The following is a 15,895-nucleotide window of genomic DNA, read 5'->3' as shown; positions in this document are numbered from 1 at the left end:
GCACAACCAAAGACTATAAAAACACATCGAGCAAGCACTTGCCAAAGAACTCTAAATAAAACAGGTCTCAGATATGAAATTAGAGCCATGCTTGGTTATATTTCTAAGTGCTTCATCTAAAGAGAGACGTGCAACACTGCTGCATGAATTAATCACCTAGGGTGACTTTTAAACCTACCAACAGCTGGCCCCTCTATCATATCTGATTTTATTCAATAGTCTAAGTGATAATAATTTTTTGATCAAGAACTTTATTTTACTGGTTGTAAAGGTGCGTGCATGCACGCGCACACAATCCCCAGTGCTTTTAAAAATTGTGGGACAGAATTAATCATAACTATTGAGTTTAAATGTCATTTATCAACTTATTAAAGTGCAAGCATGCAGGGAAAATAAGCTAAAGACAAGACTTTCGTTTTTCAATTTATTTTTAAAAAGTCTTGTAGAAATCTTTATGAAATTAACACAAAATGGTGGTACCAAAAATCTTTTGGCTTTGTTTATTCCCTAGTCTGTGGCAATGTAAACAGTGGAAGTTAACCCGGAATTTAAGTTAAGGAAAGCTATATTGTATTAAGTTTAGCCAAACATTGTCTAACTTGCCATCATATTTTTTCAAATAAATAAAATTTCTATTCTCTTCCCTCTCTCCTCATCTCCCTTAAGGTATGTCAACTCTAACCCCGACCCCCCCATACATACACCTTGTTGCCTCCGACATTATCTCCTCTACTAGACGCCCTTTTGTACTTATTGCTACACAATAGTTCAACAATAAAATGTGATAAATGCAGGCAAAGGTGTTTCAAGAAAGAAGGTAAATGTCCTTACACATTTTCAACATAGAAACAGAATTTTTCAAAAATGAGTTACAAAACAGCAAAATTAAAAAAAAATAGTTATAAAGTTTGCAGATAATGTTGTCATCCCTCTTAAAAGAAGAGGGATAAGGCACAGAAGAAATGTAGTGTTGAGGACAATGAAAATAAGCAGTTATTGCAATCTATTTATGCTGCATTTGATGGATTTAGAAGACAGAGGCTTGAGTGCTGTCGTTATTACTTGTTTGCCATTTGATGGTGGGCAAAATATTTAATTTCATTGGGTTTCTCTTTCTATGCCTCTAAAATGTGGATTCCCAGGTTAAGAAAATATTTCAAATCTTTTCCAGGTCTAAAAGTCACAGACCTTAGTGTACCCTTTATAAAGGCCACATTTTCACAAAAAATAGCATTCTTGTAAAACACCTTTATAGAAAGAAAAAGCTATATTTAGAAGGTTCACTCAGTGTCCAAGGTTTTCTGAAGTCGTACTGCTGTTTATAACCAGGTGTAGGCCAGTAGGACAACACATTTGCTTTAATAACTGTCCAGATTTCTTGGAGTTAAAGATAAGTTTTTCATTGTTCTAAGTGTTGACCTAAGAAATTATTGAAAGTAAGAATTGTTCTAATTTACTTCTTGAATTGCCCAGTTCTTACATGGCCTGACATGAAAGGTGATTTAAAAGATTGCATTTAAGTTTGGACATATAGCCTTCATCCTGCTGTTTCATCACAGACCTCTTACAAGATAAACATGTGCAACCATTTTGAGTTTCTGAATGGGAGTGCTCCTTATAGTATTTTCCCCTTATAAATTTCTTGCCAACTTACTCCAATTTGAATGCAGGTAGAAATTTATAAATTTCTCCAAGAACTTATTTTTATTTTTATGAATCTTTCTGATTTTGTGTTAATACCGAGGACTTTATCAAATTCATAGACATTTGATAGAATAAAAAGCAAAAGCATAATTAGGAAAAATCCAAAAACCTCAAAGAGAAAATAAGATGCTATGTTGTTAGTAACAGAAATTAGCACAAATAGACTGAAAAACTGACCACCATTGTAAACTGAGCTTTTAACTATGGGAGTCGCCAGGAAAAGGAGGGTTACCTGACTCAGGGGTCTTCTCCTCTTTCTTTGCCTTCTTTTAACGATCTAGAAAATTAAAGAAAGATTGAAATGACAATAAAAATAATTTATTTCCCAAACCATTTGAGAGTAGTTGCCAACACAATGCAATGTCTCCTCCAAATCCTCTAGTATTTCCTACAAACATATATCCAAATATAATCATGAAAATCAGGAAATTAACACTGACACATGACCACAGAGCTACTAATCCTCAGACCCCTTTCAAGTTTTGTCAATTATCCCCATCATGTCCTTCATAATAAAAGGATCAGCCCAGTGTCACATGTTGCATTTAGCTGTCCTGTCTCTTTAGTTTTTTAATCTGGAAAATTTTCTCAGGCTTCCCTTGAATTTCATGAACTAGAAAATTTTAAAGAATATGGATCAGTTATTTTGTAGGACTTAGCTGTTTGTATTTGTCTCATGATTATTCAGGATATGTGTCGTTGGCAGGAATAACACAGTGGTGAAGCTCTGCTCTTCTCACTGCTTCCTATCAAACAATTTCGGCAAACTTTTAACTTGTAACCTTACTGGAATATTATGTTACTCTTTTGATTAAGGTGTATCACCCAGTCTTCTCCATTGTAAAGTTATTTTTTTCTCCTTCATTATTAATAATTTTTGTGGTAAGGCACTTTGTAATTATGTAAATATCCTGTTCCTCATCAAACATAATTTATTCAATTTAATTATTTAAATCAGTATGAACTCATAGACTCCTATTTTATTCAATTGACTATAATACGTTTCTACCATTATTTATTTTGAGGCTTAGATTGTTCAAGATTTGTCCAGTGGAAACCCCTTCAGTTTGGCTTCTATATCCTTTGATGTTTCCCAATTATTCTGTGATATCTCCCTTCTTTTTTTTTTTAACATCTTTATTGGAGTATAATTGCTTTACAATGGTGTGTTAGTTTCTGCTTTATAACAAAGTGAAGCAGTTATACATGTATCCTCATACCTCTTCCCTCTTGCATCGCTCTCCTTCCCACCCTCCCAATCCCACCCCTCTAGGTCACAAAGCACCGAACTGATCTCCCTGTGCTATGTGGCTTCTTCCCACTAGCTATCTATTTTACGTTTGGTAGTGTATATATGTCCATGCCACTTTCTCACTTTGTCACAGCTTACCCTTCCCCCTGCCCATATCCTCAAGTCCATTCTCTAGTAGGTCTGTGTCTTTATTCTTGTCTTACCCTTAGGTTCTTCATGACAATTTTTTGTTTTTAGATTCCATATATATGTGTTAGCATACGGTATTTGTCTTTCTCTTTCTGACTTACTTCACTCTGTATGACAGACTCTAGGTCCATCCACCTCACTACAAATAACTCAATTTCGTTTCTTTTTATGGCTGATCCCTTACTTCTTGAAACAATAATATGTTCTAGGGTCATCTTATATTTTCCCTGTAGTGGTTCTAGAATCAGCCATTTCTCCAAAGAGCTTTTGTTCCTTCAGTTGGAGAGCTGTATTTAGAAACCAAGATCTGGACACTAGGTGTATTCATTGCTCTTGGGAAGTAGTGGTCCCAGGTACTCTCAATAGGCAGAGCTAGGGGATTTAGGTACATATATACATACACACATATGAAAACACATATTCATAACCACTTACACATATTCACAAACACATTCATAAACATATGCAAACATATTGTCTATGTTTATTTCTATAATGTCTCTGTATTGAAAATCATGTGTTCACATTAACATCCTCCATTCCCTTTCAACACCCTTTCATTCTAGTTTTTGCCCTTTTCATATTTTAACTCCCTCCACAGATATTAAAATAACACTGATTACCATATCCTTAATATCCTTACTTATTTGATCAATCTTCCTGTATTTAAGTAAATTCTTGTAGCTGCCACTTTCCCATCCACACATTTTCTCCACCTGGCACGGGTTATGACTATCTGTACAGAGTGGTTGCCAAGGCCACTTCCTCACGTGGATGCCCTTTCACACGAATCAGACTTCAGCAGTCAACTCCAGGCTCCCTTATGCAGACATCCTCTCCCCTTTCTCAGACTCTGAGACCCAATGCCAAGTCATGTGGTTCCTTGAATGCCCACCTACCCCATGTTGACAAAGGTTATTTTACCTCACTTAATGGACTAATTTGTTCAAGAAGGGAAGGGATCACAACACTATAAAGCAATTATACTCCAATAAAGATATAAAAAAAAGAAGGGAAGGGACAAGGAAGGGGATGAAGGGAGGTGGACAGGGATGGACAGGTATCTTTTTTTTCTAAACAATATTTGAAGAGGTCCTTCATTTAGAAGTTACAAAGACATTATGAAGTATCAGCTGAAGAACTGAAACAACGACATATATTTACACATCTATATCCCTACATCTATGACACACAATGTACACCTAATTTTATAGCAACCAAAATATAATTTAACGAAACTTATGATGCTTAGCCATACACTTTAATACTCAGCAACTTAAAAAAATATGCAGTGCCATTTGGCTGTTAACTATCAGTCCATTTATATGAATGGATTTGTAAAACTCCTAGCCAAGAGTGCTTGGGATAGCGTCTCTACTGGTCCTACTGGATCCTCTTCTTCTTTTGTCACTCTTTTCGGTCATTTGTTGATTCTCCATTGTATCTCATTGGTGACTTGCATGACCTTTGCTAATCATATCTGGGCAAATACCCCAGCTTGGTGTCTCTCAAAGGGCTGACTGAAAACCATCTGCAACAGAATCAACTGTGGTACTAGATAAAATTCAGGTCCACAGGCCCTGTTCTGATTTCCTGCTCAGAAGCTCTTTAGAGAGTAATGAGTATTTGGAAAATACCTTAGCTAATTCTCACACATTAACACTGAAACCATGGTGTAGTTTGCATGTCTACAATTCCTCAAAGTTCACGGTTTAAAACACATAGGTCTCACCAACTACAGTTCTTTTATTTTAGCTTCATCAATTCACATTTGTTATTTAACCAACTTGGAAATCGCTAGATGTGTGATAGCCGCCAAAGTAAAATTTATCTATCTTCTGCAAATATGTCTTCTACCAAATATCTCTACAAAATGAAATGTAAATACCTTCTAAGATCTTGCTTGGAGGAATCTTACAGATTTTTAAAATCTTCCAGGTTGTAGGGAATAGCAAGTGCAAAGGCGCTGATGTTGGGAAAGCCACTGCAGAAAGAAAATCTGGATATGTGTGTGAGAGAATAGTAGTAGTAAACGAGCTTGGAGAGTAGGGCAGAAGAAATACTGAATAAAGCATGTAGGACACGTAAGAAGTTTAATTTTTATTCTAAAGTGATGGGAACGGGTTTTGCAAAATAATGTGATATGATTTATGGGTTTTTTTATTATTCTGGCTATTGTATTGCTTATAGACTATAAGGATTGGGGCAAGAGGGGAAGAAGCAAGGAGGTTGTGGAAGAGGCTACCTATTGCATTAGATGAGGCAAGCAATGATGGCTTGGAGTAAGTAAAGATGGCAAGAGTAAGGTGAGAGGTAGGTGGATTCAGGATGTATTTTCAAGTTAGACTGGCAAGAATTTCTGATGGACTGGACATAGGAATTGTGGGAAAGTGAGAGTTTAAGGATGAATCTAACATTTTTGGCCTGAGCAACTGGATGAGTTATGGAGCCAGGAAAAACTGGAGTGCAATGGATGGATCAAAGCAAAATATTTAGTTTTATTTGCTAAGTTTGAAATGTCTATTATGCATAGATTGGAGATGTTTAGTGGGAAATTGGAATTAGGAGTCTGGAGGTTAGGTGAGTGGTTAGGGCTAGAAGTATGAATTGGGGAGTCATAAGTCATCTTCCCATTAAAGTAATGGGACTAGGTTAAAACTCATGAGTAGTTAAGGTAGATGGAGAGTGAAGGGGGCCAGGAATGAGCCTTAGGGCATTCTAACAGACTTTGAGGGATGGGAGGCATCACCAAGGGAGACTTCCAAGGAATGGTGAGTGAGGAGGGGAGAAATCTAGGAGAGGATGGTGTCCTGGTAGCCAGTGAAACAAAATATTCATTCTGGAAATTATGAAGTTCATTTTCCAAAGTTTCTTGAATTGATGATCATTTGAAACTTGGTATTTTAAAAAGAGCTTTAGCAAACAGAAAAGAGAATAATTTTCTATCATGAGTGATTGATTGCAGTAGCATGGGGAATGGAAAAGTTGTGAAAAGGGAATCAAGAATTTATGTAAAAGACAACTTTAAACAAAAGTCTTCATTTAAAAAACAAGTACACAATATTTAGACATTATATTTTGTCTTTGTGTCAACAGCAGCTACAGCATGCTGTAAGTGAAAGATGAAGGATTACAGTTGAATATCAAATCAGGGAAAAAGGTGAAATAGTTGAATTCTTTGTAGATTTTTAATAGATTTCAAACCTCTATTGGTTTTGAATAATGTCATATTTCAAACATAATTTTCTAAATAATCATAACAATTTTAGAATCAGAATAAAACTTATACAAGCCTTATTTAAATGCACATATAGTTCATTTTTATGGGTAAAACTAGGACTCTAGTCTTCTGATTACCAGTACTATTTCTTATTGCAACACACTGTTTAAATGTATAGATGATTGAAAAAAAGAGCATACCAGTGATCTCTTAAATGGTTTACAAAATATTAAGTAATTAAAATTAGGGGAAATAAAGCTCATGAGGGTTAAATTACAGGAAGAGTTTAAAGGGGGCAAAGAAGTAGGAGATGTATTTCCACATGGATAAATATGATATTTTAGGAGAAAATGACCCAAACTGCATTTATAAGGTCATGATACTAGCTAAATGAAATAAAGACAACCATCATGTGAATAACATATAATTTTGATGGTGAATTTTGAATATGGAGACTGATACAGATTAACATCTGATTATAATAAAAACCAGATAGGCAGGGTAACAAGGTCTTCTTCATCCAATCACAGCTTATCAGGAATAAGGGAACCTCTTGTGCCATTTTAGGACAATGAACTTGCTACAAAGTGAACACTTGACACAAGAAATAGCTTAGAAACATAAATATGATTCAAGAAATTCATGGATGGTGAAAGCTATGTTGGATTATTTCAAAAAGTTAGGGATGACTAGGTTAAGTAACTTCTCTTTTTAATAACAGAATAACTGTCACATGAAAGATCTCACTATGCCATTGACAAAGATAAAATCCCGGGACGCCATGGCTTCACAGTCTAATAGTCTAGAGATACAATGTCCAGTATAGTGTCCATTAGTCACAAGTGGCTATTAAATACTTGAAATGTGGGCAAGTTTGACTTAGGAACTTAAATTTTAATTTTATTGAACTTACATTTAAAAATTTAAAAACATATGTGACTAATGGCTATAGTTTTTGACAGCACTAAGAACATTTCCATTATCATGGAAAGTTCTATTGACCAGAGCTGACCCATAACATTTTTATTTAATTTTACATTTATTCCTCTTTGCTAAGAAAATCCTCTCTCTTACTAAAAAACAATATTAGCAAGATGGCTAGATATAAGCTCAAGATGCAAAAGTCTATTGGATTTCTATAATCCAGGAACAAAGAGAGAGCTTAAAAATTATTTAAAATGGAAAAAAAACTATCTAGGAATAAATCTAAATAAAAATGTGCAAGACATTTATGGAGAAAATAAAACCTTATTGAAAGATATTAAAGAAGTCTTAAATAAATGGAGAGGTACATCTTGTTTATGGAGAGAAAAGACTCATCATAATGATGTAAAATTTTCCCCAACTTAATTTATATAGTCAATACAATTACAATAAAAATACTTAATAGAGGTTTTACAGGATTTCCAATTCTGAAATTTATGTGAATGCTTAAGAACAGCTCAGACACACCTAAAAAATCCATTCATTCCAAAATGGTCCTGGAAAACTTAATTATTCATAAGAAAACAAAGAAATTGGATAATACAGACAAGTCGATTGTAAGTGAATTAATGGCTTGAATATAAAACAAAGATACACTAGAACTTTCAGAAGAAAATATACTATATCTGGGTAGCATTAAACTAGGGAAGGACATTTTAAGTAGAACAAAAAGACACTAAGCTAAAAGATAAATTTGATTTCATTAAAATTGAGAGCCGCTATTTATCACAAGACAACATTGAAAAAGTGAGAAGGCATGAAGTAACTTATTTGTGTCATATATAGCTGACCAAGGATTATTTGCTTGTATTTAAAAAACAATAGAAATAAGTAAGAAAAAGATAAACAGTAGAAAAATGGACAAAAGATATTCTCTGGACTTTCATAGAATAGGAAACATAGGCAACTATTAAACAAATGAAAGGATTCTCAACCTATCGGTAATTAGGGAAATACAAATACAAATTGTTATGGACTGAATTGTGTTCCCTAAAATTGGTATGTTGATGCCCCATCTCCCAATGTGGCTGTTTGGAGACAGGAACTTGAAAAACATAATTATGGTTAAATGAGGTCATAATGGTGGGGCCCTAACTGATATGACTGGTGTCCTTGTAAGAAGAGGAAGAGATACGAGGGATGTATACACACAGAGAAAAGGCCATGTGAGGACATAGCAAGAAAGCAGTGGTCACCTGCAAGTCAAGGAAAGAGGCCTCAGGAGGACCCAAAACTGCCAACATCTTGATCCTGGACTTCCAGCCTCCAGAACTGTGAGAAGATAAATCTCGTTTTTTAACCCACTGAATCTGAGGTATTTTGCTAGGACAACCTGAGCAGACTAATACAAGGAACAAAAGACTAGAATGGCCATTCTAACTGGTGAAGCTATAGAGCAAAAGGGCTGAAAATTGATTCCATATCTTTGGAAAACATTTTGACGTTATTTTTTAAAGTTGAATATTTGAATTCCCTACAACTCAGCAATTCTACTCTTAGTATGTCTACTCTTTTACTTATGTTAAATCTTGCACATGTCTACCAGGAAACATTAAAATAAATGTTCATGGAAGTACTGTCCGTAATAGGCCCAAAACAACCCAAATATCATTAATAGAATAATAAAGACATTTTCTTGTATTTATACAATAAAATATTATACAGTAGTACAAATGAATGAACACTAGTTAAAGTAAAGTGGGTGAACCTTAGAAATATAAGGTTGAGTAAAAAAAGCAAGCACAGAAGACTAAAGTATGATATCAATTTTATAAATCTCAATAATAAGCAAAATCAGATAAAAATTATGTGGATGTTGAACATAAAGCCAAGATCAGAGTGATTTCTTGGGTGAAAGCAGGAAGGTGGGATCAGGGTAGAGAACAGAGAGAAGACTCAGCAGTTTTGATTGTAGTTCTTAGTTTCGGTGGTGTGTTTGCAGGAGTTTTTATTATTTATCATAACTTACATACAATTAAATATATTCTTTTGTATATTATCTAATAATATTTAAAAAATCAAAATCCATTGTATACCAAAGATAACCCTTAGACATTAATTATAGCGAGTCCACTTTGAAACAACATACATAGTTACTCATAAATCTTCTGTAGTTGAAAGCTTTTAGCTATGAAATTCTTCCCCCTTCATATGAGGACTTTATGTTCCATAATGAAGGAAAATTGTTCCTACTTTGGGACAATTTGCCTTCTTTATTTAAGTGATACTAGTCCTTTGGCTGCCTAGAAATTTTAAAAACAACTGATAACTACATCTACTGCCTGCAAGAGAATAAAGGAAAAGGAGCATAGGAGGCAATCTCATACATTATTGATAAACACATACAAAGACAATATTGGTACAGAGCTATTTCTCCATATAGCAACTCTGAATTTTATTAATAAATACATATATGTATATATATCAAACATTAATAAAAGAATAAAATTATCCAATATGAGTACATTTGCTCTTTTTTTGCAATTAGTTCCAGGATTCTATTTTAGATTATTACTTCATATCTGCGAGAGTTGGGTGTGTGTTTGTGTGTTTGGTTTTGTGGAAGTTGCATTGTGCTAAATTTTACATTTCTTTCTTGAATTAAATGGCTTTTGTTATCCCTTGGGAATACTGAAGATAGCAACAGCAGATTACTACCTACCGGTGGAAAAGTATAAACAGCAATTTTAGCTGCTAGTGATTCTGAAATTGCCCTTAACTTTGCCCTTCTAAAAATGCTCCAAGAATTACGTTTTGCAAATCCACAGATTTACTATCCATATTCAAGTCATTTACGTGGACAAAGAATGTAGCCTGCGGTATCAGAAACAAAGGATGTTACAGCCATCAAGCCATCAGCACCCTGAGGGGATTCAGGATGGAGAAAACAGGATACTGGCCCTAGATAATTAAAGTGCATATCAAGGGAAAGATTTCCATGAGACCAGATTCCTGCATCTCACCATATATAGGAAAGTGCTAAATTTATTAACTTAACTTAGTTTCTTTAATTAACAGTAATCTTTTGATGTTCCAACTACCTGGGTTTTTTTTTGCAACAACCCCTAAATATCCTGTGCCCTCCCTTACCTTTTCAGAAGGGTCCCTCAGAGCTATCTGAGAGGCTGTCTCCTGATTTAAGTCCTCAGTATGTCCTCCAAATAAAACATAATTCTCAACTTTCAGGTTGTGCATTTTTTTTCAGTCAACATTTAATTGTATGGCTCACGTAGGTACTATGCCTAGATGTAATGGGATGAGCTGTAAATTATTAAAACTAGATAAATTCTGTCAGCTCTACCACTAGCTGAGATCCAGGCTTTCATCTCTGGATACTTCTGTCATAGACCTTGGCAGATATGGGGTCTGTGTTGGTCTTAAAATTATTCTTAGAATTGTGGGGACTCATTCATTCTTTCAACAAAATTTTATTGATTATATGCTATGTGTCACGTACAGTTCTGGGTCTTGGAATATAGAAGTCAACACACGAAAATACAAGGATAAAACACATTTTCTACCATATTAACTTTCTTCATTCATTAATTCATCCTTAAGTCATTCAACACGCATCTTCTTATTGAATACTGATGAGGGGTCAAATGCCATGCTAAACACTGAGTATATAGCTGCAAATGAGATGGATAGGCCCTGATTTTGATGTCACTACTATCTTTTGTCCTGCCATATAATGGGACAGCTTCATTATTCCCTTTACCCTAAGTTTTTATCACAAATTGCTAATGAAAATAAAACTGTTAGTGGAGTTTCAACATGCATAGGTAAATGAGAACAGAGAACTCCCCTTTCGCATGCCCCATTCTCCTCCTTCTAACTCCCTATGTGAACTCACTTTGTGCCAAGACCAAGAAGATGTGCCCCAATAAGAACTAAGCTGATTTCCTCACACTGACTGGGGCTTTGCTCACTTAGAAGACTTGATGCTTAATTTTGATAAGGAACTAGAAGACCATGGAGACAACCTATAAAAATGATTTGTCTTGGGAGAAAATACTAAAAAGGGTTAATGTGCTGTTCCACATGTCTAACCTCCTGGGATTAAACCACAGGCACCAAGATCACCAAGTGTACGTGGCAACAATGAGCTAAAAATGAAAAAACAAAGCATCATACTGTTATTGTATTCGTCTTCCCCCAAGGCACTCTCTGATAAACACCACAACCTCTAAGGGAATTGAGACCAGCTTCCTTGTGAGGTAGGTTATATATGCATCTTTTTCCAAGAAGTTAAATCATATCCAGCTATCAGCACACTTTACTTAAGGTGATTGTAATGTATGAGATTAAATGTTCCTACCTGATTGGAAACTTTCTTGTCCTCAATTCATTGGCTATACTGGATTATTTTTCTTGGGTCAGACCTTCAGACTTCTACCAGAAATCGTTCCTTTGGGGAAACAAGGCCTTCCCAGAAACTCAGGAAACTGAAATGGAAACAGCAAGAGAGAAGGAAATTATTTGGACATATAGACCTCAATTGTTTGGTTTTAAGTAAACGTCCAAGCAAACATCTTCTAAATGGTATAATAACTTTAGGGAAATTCACGGTTTCTAAGTTTGTGTACTCATGAACTGAACATATTATAAGAGTACAGGTTGCATTTTGTGTCTTCAACTCAAGCAAAGACTTCAAAAAAGGCCCAGTTATCCTTTGTTCATTAAGATACAAAGAGAGGGCAAAAAGGGCAAGTTTCTAAGTCTTTTTCTTTAAAATTTACTTCCTTTCTTCAGTCTTCATCAAGATCTTCAGGAAATTAACTTTACTAAAGTTAATTATTCATAAAATAAACATAGGAACCTGCAGAAGACTATTTCACAGAGACCTGTAATGTACAATATCCATTGCATACATGCACCATGAGCTTGTCTTTTCAAGCACTGGCATACACAAAACTCTGTGTGTGTGTGTGTGTGTGTGTGTGCACATGTGTGTCTTTTTTGTGATGGAGCCATAGGGAGAAAATAAAGCTATTGGCTGCAATTCAGTGATGTAGAAAGATTTAAGGGTAAAGGAAAAGGCTACATCAAGTGAAGCAATAAAGTCATGAGGTTGTGCCTCCATAATAATAACAATAGCAGTCTTCTGTAACCAAGGGAGCAGGCTCCTCAAATTATAGTCACACCTGTTAGACCATCTGCCCATAAATTTCACACTATCATTAATGGAAAACAAATGGCACTGTCTCTCCTTCCCTTTATCCATTGGCTATTCTCATATAAATTATTTTTCTCTTCAAGGTCACGCTCTTTTCTATCTGTTTAAAAATATTAGGATTTAGGAGGAGTGATACAAATGTGCCATGCCTTGGTACTTGTACCAGTGATGGCTCTGTAAGGAGCACTGGATTGGTAGGAGGCTATAAATTGAATTCCCCTAGAAGCAGAACCTGAGGCAATAATTTGAATGTAAACTGTTCATCTGGGAGGTGCTTCCAGAAAACTCAGAAGTGGAGCGGGAATTGAGAATGGAGGCATGGAAGGAAGACAACAGAGGTGCATTGCTGAATAAATTACTCCTGCAGGGAACTGCTGCCAGTACTTCAGGGGAGTTCTGTGAAACTCTACAGAACATGTCTCAGAGTTATCCCAAGAATCGGTGAGAAACTTGAAGTACTTATCTTCCAGTCCCCTCTGTCCTTGGTTGAAAGCTACACCCAGATACATTAACTCCTGTACATTTCTGGCCTGCCTTAAGGTGGATAATTGCAGGTGGTAGCATGAGTCTATCAGCATATAGTGGAATGATGAGTGCTGGGGAGATATGAGTGGAACAGTGAAACCATCTAATACAGTCGGGGCAGGAGATATTAATTACTGGCTTGCAAGTCCAACTGGATAACCTTAAATTCCTGGGTTAATGGTTTTACTTTGAGGTATTTAAGCATGATGTATGAGTAAAAATTTCCTCTATTAAATCAAGTTGAAGATCCTAAGTCCCTAATCGTCTGGAAAAATGTGGGTATCTTTTTAACAGATTTTTGAAAAGTAACATGATTAAGATTTCAAACTGACCATTCATTCATTCATTCATTCACTAATTCAACCAACATTTATTGAACACCTAAAGTATGCCATGGGTTAAACTAGGCACCAGTGTTACTGTTACTAAAATCATTATCGTGCCACCTAGAAGTCAATGTATTGTGACACTCAAATAAGAAAATCCATAGTTACCGTAAAAATTATTATAGAGTGCTATAGGAGGACACGGTAAGACCTTAATGCATGCTGTGGAGAGTAGTATATGGGGGATATCAGTAGGGCTTCCTGTAGAAGGCAATTGAAATGGATATGTAACACGAAAGAAGGGTGAATTTTTGAGGAAAAGAGAAGATAAATTCATGTTTGCCAGAAAATGAATGGTTAAGGATCAGTCCAGAAAGGAGTTCCATTCATAATCAGTATAAGAAATGCTCACTGGGGCTTCCCTGGTGGCGCAGTGGTTGAGAGTCCGCCTGCCGATGCAGGGGACACGGGTTCGTGCCCCGGTCTGGGAAGATCCCACATGCCACAGAGCGGCTGGGCCCGTGAGCCACGGCCGCTGAGCCTGCGTGTCCGGAGCCTGTGCTCCGCAACGGGAGAGGCCCCAACAGTGAGAGGCCCGCGTACCGCAAAAAAAAAAAAAAAAAGAAATGCTCACTGGAGTGTAAGAAAAGAAGACAATGGAGAGGGTGGTAGAAGCCAGACCATGAATGGTCCCTGCATGTACACTAAGTGCTACGGTCTAGTCTTTGTGTTCCCCTCCAAATGTATACGTTGCAATCTTAATTTCCGGAGGTGATAGTATTAGTAGGTGGGGCCTTTGGGAAATGATTACGGTATTAGTGCTCTTACACAGGAGACCCCACAGAGCTCCTGAAGCTCTTCTGCCGTGTGAGGTTGCAGTGAGAAGTCTGGAACTCAAGAGGGCCCTCATCTGACCGTACTGGCACCCTATTCTTGCACTTGCAGCCTCCAGAACTGTGAGAAAAAAATGCCTGTTGTTTATGAGCCACCCAACCTGCAGTATAATCTTACAGCAGCCCAAAAGGACAAAGAGAGTTTGGATGTGAGATTTTACTCCCAGAAAGATGGGAATCCACTGAAGGATTTTAACTGGTAACTTAGAAGAGAGACAAGTTTCATAACACAATCAGGTATTTTTATAAGAAACATTTGTTTCATTTTCAGAACGATCACTCTGGAAATACTGTGACTAGATTTTTGGAGAAGGGTGACGGCAGTCCCGGATATAGAAAGATGAGTTAGTAGTCCATTAATGTAAGTCAAACAGGAAAGTGGAGATAAAAGTGTGAATTTGTGGCTGAGCGTTCTTTTCTGTGAGCACTTGAAAAATGTTATGTCAATGCTTCTGACTCCAGAGTTTTAGACAAGAAATATGCTGTCATTGGAATTGGTGTTTCTCAATAAGTGATGCATTGTTTCTGCCTGTCCACTTGCGAGATTTTTTTTGTCTCCACTTTTCAGAAGTTTAATTATGATGCGTCTTGGCAAGGATATCTTTGCGTTTTTCCTCTTTGGGTTTGTTCGGATTCTTGAATTTGTGTTTATGTCTTCTAAAAAACTGGGAACTTTTTAGTCATGATTTCTTTGAATACTTTGTCAGTCCTACTTGCTCTCTTTTTCCATTCTGGAACTTTGATGATATGAACGTTAGTGCTTTTGTTACTATTTACACGTTCTTGAGATCCTGTTCTTTCTCCCATCTCTACCCCTCAGTCTATTTTTCTCTGTACATATGGTACACTGTACTAATCTCTTCTAAGTTCATGATTCTATGCTTTGTAATCTCCACTCTACTCTTGAGCAAAGTTTTTTCATTGTTGTATTTTTCAGTTCTACTGTTCTCATTTGTTTTTATTGTTATAACTTCGTCTTTTGTTTACATTTTCTATTTTTCCCATTTCTGTCAAGGAACGCATAATTGCTAATTGAAGCATTTAAGTGACAGCTTATTTAAAATCCTTGTCTGATCATATCAATAGACGTTTTATCTCAGTGTTGGTGTATGTTTATTGTCTTTTCTCATTTATTCTGTGATTTCCTGGTTCTTGGTGTCATGAGTATTTTTCCATTGTATTCTAAACATTGGGAGTTATTATATGACTCTGTATCCCATTTAATTTTATTATTACTTTTTAGATGGAAGTCATCCTATTTGAGGCGTAGTATGAGGACTGGGGGGTGACGTACAGATTTCCATTGGGCCCTACTGACAATACCCCAGCAAAAGTGGGCACTTACATTGTCTCACTGCAGACAGATCAAGTAGAAGTTCAGCTAGCCTATGGCCCTTCTGACACCTTCCCCCCAAAAGTGGGAACATTAATATCATTGTGTTGCCTTTTAGTAGGAGTGGAAGTTCATCTCCCCAGTAGTTTTCTTGACACCAGGGGAGGGGAGAAGTGAACTGTTTGCTGTCCTTCCTCCCGCTTCATTCCTTCTTGTTGATGCCGGGTGTGGGTAGATGGTCAGCTACCTGCTGGCCCCACTGACACCAGGGTAAGAGGAAGAGAAGTGCCAAC

The 15,895-nt window shown here is 36.3% G+C and overlaps 1 protein-coding gene across 1 annotated transcript in view; it reads right to left on the bottom strand.

The window, feature by feature from the left end:
• Positions 1–15,895, bottom strand: part of LOC308610067 (uncharacterized protein) — a gene marked incomplete at its 5' end in the record, with an annotated part of 54,680 nt that overhangs the window by 2,029 nt on the left and 36,756 nt on the right. The window lies entirely within an intron of this gene.

The sequence above is a fragment of the Mesoplodon bidens genome, assembly GCF_964165515.1.
Source record: "Mesoplodon bidens genome assembly, contig: HAP1_SCAFFOLD_401, whole genome shotgun sequence".
In the NCBI taxonomy this organism is placed as follows: domain Eukaryota; kingdom Metazoa; phylum Chordata; class Mammalia; order Artiodactyla; family Ziphiidae; genus Mesoplodon; species Mesoplodon bidens.
The sequence above is the reverse complement of the archived record's forward strand: the minus strand, read 5'-3'. Positions and strand labels throughout refer to the sequence as shown.